A 6,000-nucleotide genomic window follows, 5' to 3' on the forward strand; every position below is an offset into this window, starting at 1 on the left:
GACGCTCACAGAGCAACAGTATCCGCACATAGAGAAGGAAGCCGTCACAGTCCTGTGTGTTTGCAGACATTTCCACCTCTACCACTACGGTCGTAAATTCAAGACATACACTGATCACAAGCCATTATTACCAATATTTACTGGCTCACTCCCACATCCTCTAGCTAGGATTGGAAAATGGCTACTGCACCTCCAGCAATATGACTTTGATCTACTGTACCAAGCAAGAGCAAACATCCCTGCAGATTTCCTGTCCAGGCACCTGAGAGCAGTGACACCAGTGGAAATCAAGGAGTCCAAAGAGACAGTAGAGCATATCTGCCAGATCATGAGCACTATGAAGCCTACAGCCTTCATCATCACAGACATCCTGGATGCAACCCAGGCTGACCCATGTTGCAACATAGTGAAAAATGCGATACTCGCAGGCGAGTAGAAGTTATTCCTCTGCAACATCCACAATTGCACGGCGGCCACTAGAGACTTTCTGACAGGGGTTGTGCGGGTTACCAGGAGCTGTCTATCGCAAGTGACAGGTTGAGAGACACACGCATCCTCATTTCCACAAGCCTACAAGACAGAATCATCACCCTGGCACACAAGGGACACCAGGGGATGGTCAGAACCATCCCCTGGTTGTGGTTCCCCCAGATAGATGCGAGGGCCGAGAGCGTGATTTCGTCATGTCACCCATGTCAAGTAACCAGCCCACCACAGAGGCCTGAACCAATACAATCCGCCGCAGTGGGATATCTACAATCAACAGCGGTGGAGGCAGTGATCCCCATCCTGGAAAAGATATTCGCCACACATGGACTACCGAAGTACATGAAGAGTGACAATGGGCCACCTTTTCATGCGAAGGAGATAATGAAGTACCTAGAGAACTAGTACATCCGCCACCACCACATCACCCCAAGATGGCCACAGGCTAACAGTGAACCCGAACGATTTATGAGGACAAATAACAAAGTATTGTGCATAGAGAAGGCCCAGAACAGCCCATGGAAAGTTGACCTGTATCGGTTCCGGTGGAACTACTGAGTGACACCACACAGCTCCAGAGACACCCCCCTGGCAGATCTGATGTATGGAACTATTCTGAATGCATTAATACCCCATCACCCCAGCAGACGGGTGAATAAACTGGACAAGGGAAGCACTCACTCCAGACAAGTGGCAGCTAATGAACATTTGAATGTTGAACGAGGAGAAAGAGAATCTCAGCACACAGTGGGGGACCAGGTGCTGGTGTTGCAAAACGCCTCAAAGTCAAAGCTATCAACCCAATATGACCTAGCCCCATGGACGGTGACCAGGAGAGAAGGGACAATGATAACAGCCAACGCAGGCCATGAGACAATTATAAGGAATGTGTTGTGCTTCAAGCGGGTCCCCGTAACCATGTCGAGGGAAGACCAGGACCAGCCACAAGTGGAGAACAAATAGGAGACAACCACCCTGATACGACACCCACTGGGAGAGGCAGAGCTGGTCCTGAGCCCATGGACAAAGCAGAGATAAATTATGTGCCAACCATCCCTGTTGCTGACAACGAAGATGAGGAGGGCGCAGGCAGCAGACCACTCCATCGACACGGCCGATACAACCTGAGGGTGGCCCAGAAGCCCCTGGGTCAGCTGCAAGACTATGGGCCTAATTTGGAGTGTTGCAGTAAGGCAACGGTGCCGGTAGTGCTACCAGCGCCATTGCTATCTCGCCGCAACATTCCGAGTATACTCACAAGTTCCGCTCTGGAACGCCTAGTCAGACCAGGCGTGCAGAGCGGCACCCGTGAGCATTAACGGATGGCAGCAATGGCCCCATTATCAACGGGGCCCTTGTTGCCATCCTCCCCATTCCCATTGAGCCATATGGGGGCTCAAATGGGAATGGGGACGTACCGGGTCCGAGTCCAACGAAAGGCGTTTGCCGGTCCCTCCAAGGTCGGAATGGCCCGGTAAATCCCCTTTTGCGGGACCCAGACCCAGACCCGGGTTTGGGGGTAGCCATGCCCTTATTAAGGGCATGGCTACCTCCAAACTCGTAATGAGCCCCTATGTGTCTTAAGTAGAACTGAAGTCAGTACAGTTATGGACTATGAGAGAGTTGAATTGTTAATGTATATTTTGTGTTATAGAAAAAGGGGAATGTTATGTACGCGCCATGTCACCGCGTACAGCAGGACGTGTCGCGAGAATAAAGAGCCGGGGCAGGAACTTCTGGCTAGTCCCGAGGCAAGCAATAAAGCGGCCTGATGTGTCTTTTGTTCCTCCCGGCCCCTGGGGCCTTCTATTAGGAGGCGGAGCTCCCATCCCTCACGGAAGCTCCCGCCAACGTAACACCCCTGAGCTACCCTGCTACCGGCCCTGAAATTCCTACCAGCTGGTATTCCTTCTCTTCTGTCATGCTCCCTGACTCTGTACATAACATCATGCCATAGCTCCTCACACCCATCTTGGACCCGCCACCTCTGAAAAGAGAACGTACTAACCCTGTAGGGGTCATGATGAATGTCAGGGGCTATTAGAACATGTGTAATTGTTCATCATGAGTAATCGTTCTGCTGGCAGGAACCTGTTACAGAAAGAAGGGTTAGGTTTACATGCAAGTCAGTTTCAACAAGCGTTGACCTGTGCTCTCTGTTTCGGATCAAGGCTATGATGTCATTTCCCCTAGCAAGAGCCATGAAAGCTCGGTGACAGAGCAGAGAGTGGTGGGCCAGGCCTTTGGGATGCCCTGTTAGGTGGAAGGGAATACAAGCCTGAAGCCATAGAGGGTGGAGGGTTTTGTCTATCAGCTCTTTTTCTAAGCTCTAGTCTGAAGACAGTCCTGTGGCCAAAGGAAGTGAAGTCAAGGTCCCAATACAAGAACCCGACTGAGGGCTTCCTCTTTACGATGTGCTCAAGGCCTGCCTCTCTGCTAGAGCAAGGATCTGTCTCCCACTTGAAAATTGCCCAACTATTTTAAAGCAAGGTACTGAATGTTTCTGTGACACTTTCACGGGGAAGCCCTGGCAAAGCAAATGGAGGGCTTCTGGCTCCAGGCACATTCAGAGGCAGACATTTCAAGCATTCACACACTTGTCGTTGAAATATCTGAGCGGGTGGGTGGCTGATAACAAAGTTGACACCTTTAAAGGGATGTACAATTTGATTGCGTGTGAGCATGTATTGAAAAATTGTGAGGCTGACCTACACCAGCATCTTGTGGACAAGACTGTCATAGACCCTAGGCAGCTTGCAAAGGCTGCCGACAGTTTTGTGAGTACTACAGTCCAGTAAAAGGCTCAGGCGAGCACACCCAAGCCGGAAGAGAAATCGGGGAACTAAAAAGTAAACAAGGATGGGAAGGACAAAGGTCCAACCCAATCCTATTCGAGGTCTGGTCCCCAACAGAACGAAGGGAAATTCCAAAACACTAGTTCAGCCGTGCAAACCGAAAAGAAGAGCGCAGGCACCCCTAACATGGGACACCTGCGTTCTCACCAGCCAAAGGTTATTTTGTGTGTAAGGAGCTGCGCCATAGGAAAAGGGATCCTGTTTGCAAGGGCTTACCCAAGCAAGCCACAGTGAATGTTGGACTCGTTGAAGAGGCCATCATTAGTGTGTGCCTCTTAGAGGAGGACTTCTCACTAGGCATGGGAGGGCCGAATGTGGATTGGTTACATTTGAACTCATTATAAGTATGGCAGTAAGGTAACAATGGTGCCTGTAGCTATACCGGCACCGTTGCTACCATACCGCCATACTACGAGCTGTGCTCACGGGTGCCGCACTGACAGGCACCCGCAAGCACAGCAAGTCGGATGCATCTGCACCGTTTACAAAGGTGCCGGTGCATCCGACGTTCACATTCCCATTGAGCCCTGTGGGGCTCACATGGGAATGGGGATGCACCGGGCCCGGCACCCGCGAAAGGTCAATTACCGGGTCTGGCGGGGCCGGAATAGCCCGGTAATTGCCCATTCGCGGGTGCCGGACCCGGATGCGAGTTTAGAGGTAGCCTTGCTGGACTTACCGGCAAGGCTACCTCCAACCTCGTAATGAGGCCCATTGAGTGGAAATGGTGGCGGGTCTCCAGAAGAGATTCCAGTTCCCAATAATACTCAACCCTATGTAGAACATGTCAATGGACATAAAATTCCTAAGGTGGAAGACACCGTGGCTAGCGTCACTGCTGTCACCCGGCAGTGGGTACAGCCAGGCCAGAATATTGATGGGCCTGATTGTAGCATCAGTGGTCTTGACGGAACTAACTGTTCTCTACATCCTTCCGTTCACAAACCAATGGGCTTGTTGAGTGGTTCAACAAGACCCTGGACGGCATGATAAGTGGCTTGGAAGAGCACATGAGGAGAAAATGGGATATTCTGCTGCCATGCCGACTGTTCGCCTAATCGAAGGTGCCACAGAATGAAGTAGGGTTTATCCCCTTTCAGCTTCTGTTAGGGCACCCTGTACGAGGTCCCCTCAGTTTAGTAAAAGAGGGATGGGAAAGCAAACCCTCATCCCCTACACAAGATGTGGTGGACTACTTACTCGGCCTTCAGTCTAGAATGGCAAAGTACATGGAACAGTCGACAAAGAACCTAAAGGCCAGTCAGGAGCTGATGAAGCACTGGCACAGCCAGAAGGCCACAGTGACAGTCTATTCTCCAGCCAGTGGGTGTGGATTATGGAGCCTGTCAAACCCAGTGTCCTTCAGGAAAAGTGGACTGGGCCTTACTGTGAGCTGGAAAAGGTCAGTGAGGGTCTTTCACGTCAACCGGCTAAAACCCCATTATAGCCGAGATGACTTGGTCATGGCATTAGTGAGTGACGGAGAGACTGAGGAGGAGACCCGTCCCCGCTGAGGCCTCTTGCACTGAAGCCGCAGATGCGTCAGTTGATGGTGTCGGCCCTGCAATGGACCTGTCAGAACAGCAACTGACAGATTATTGCGGGTTTACTGGGAAAGTTTTGCCGGTCGGTTTTCTCTGACTCCTGGTCGTGCAGATTGGTGCATCCATGGTATGGACACTGGAGACAGTAAGCTGGTGAAGAGTAGGATTTAACGGATGTCTGATAAGGTGAGGGACACCATCAAGGAGGAATTTTCCAAGATGCTGTTCCTTGGAGTGATATAGCCATCCCACAGCCCCTGGGCTAGCCCAGTGGTACTGGTCCCTAAAAAGACTAAAGTTCACTTTTGTGCAGACTACAGGGGGCTCAATTCTATCATGAAGGCAGATGCTCACCCCATTCCTTTGCCAAATGAGCTCATTACCATGCTCTGCGCTGCAAAGTACATGAGTACCTTTGAGCTCAGAGTGGGGTATTGGCAGGTTGGCTTGACAATGGAGTGAGAGAGAGGTCAGCATTCTCAAACCCAGAAGTATATTATCAGTTCACTGTGATGTCCTTCAGATTGAAGAATGCCCCTGCCACTTTTCAGCGGACGGTTAACCAGGTTTTGTCTGCTGTGGAAAACTTCAGTGTTGCTATTCAGATGACATTGCTGTGTTCAGCCGCTCCGGAAAACATCACCTATCCCACCTGACACAAGTGCTTCATGTGCTGCAGAATGCAGGTCTGACTATCAAGGCCACAAAGTGCCATATAGCGCAGGGCACAATGACTTACCTGGGCCACATGGTCGGTGGAGGTTAGAAACAACCTCTCGAAGCATAGGTACAGGCTGTGAAGGAGTGGGACATCCCCACCACACAGATGCAGGTAAGAGCCTTTCTAGGTCTCACCGGGTACTTACGGTCATTCATCAGAGGGTATGGGACCATTGCCATGCCCCTGAATGATCTAACTTCCCAGAAGATGCCGAAGATGGTAACTTGGACCCCTGCCGGTTAAACTTTCTTTCAGGATTTAAAGGATGAACTGTGCAGTGATCCAGTTCTGAAAGTGCCAGACTATGGTCAGGAGTTAATTATCCAGACAGCCACCTGTGATTTTGGGATTTGAGCAGTGTTAGCACAGCTGAACTCTGAAGGGGTAGGGAGCA

The sequence above is a fragment of the Ambystoma mexicanum genome, chromosome 7p (assembly GCF_040938575.1).
Source record: "Ambystoma mexicanum isolate Mex_15411 chromosome 7p, UKY_AmexF1_1, whole genome shotgun sequence".
In the NCBI taxonomy this organism is placed as follows: Eukaryota; Metazoa; Chordata; class Amphibia; order Caudata; family Ambystomatidae; genus Ambystoma; species Ambystoma mexicanum.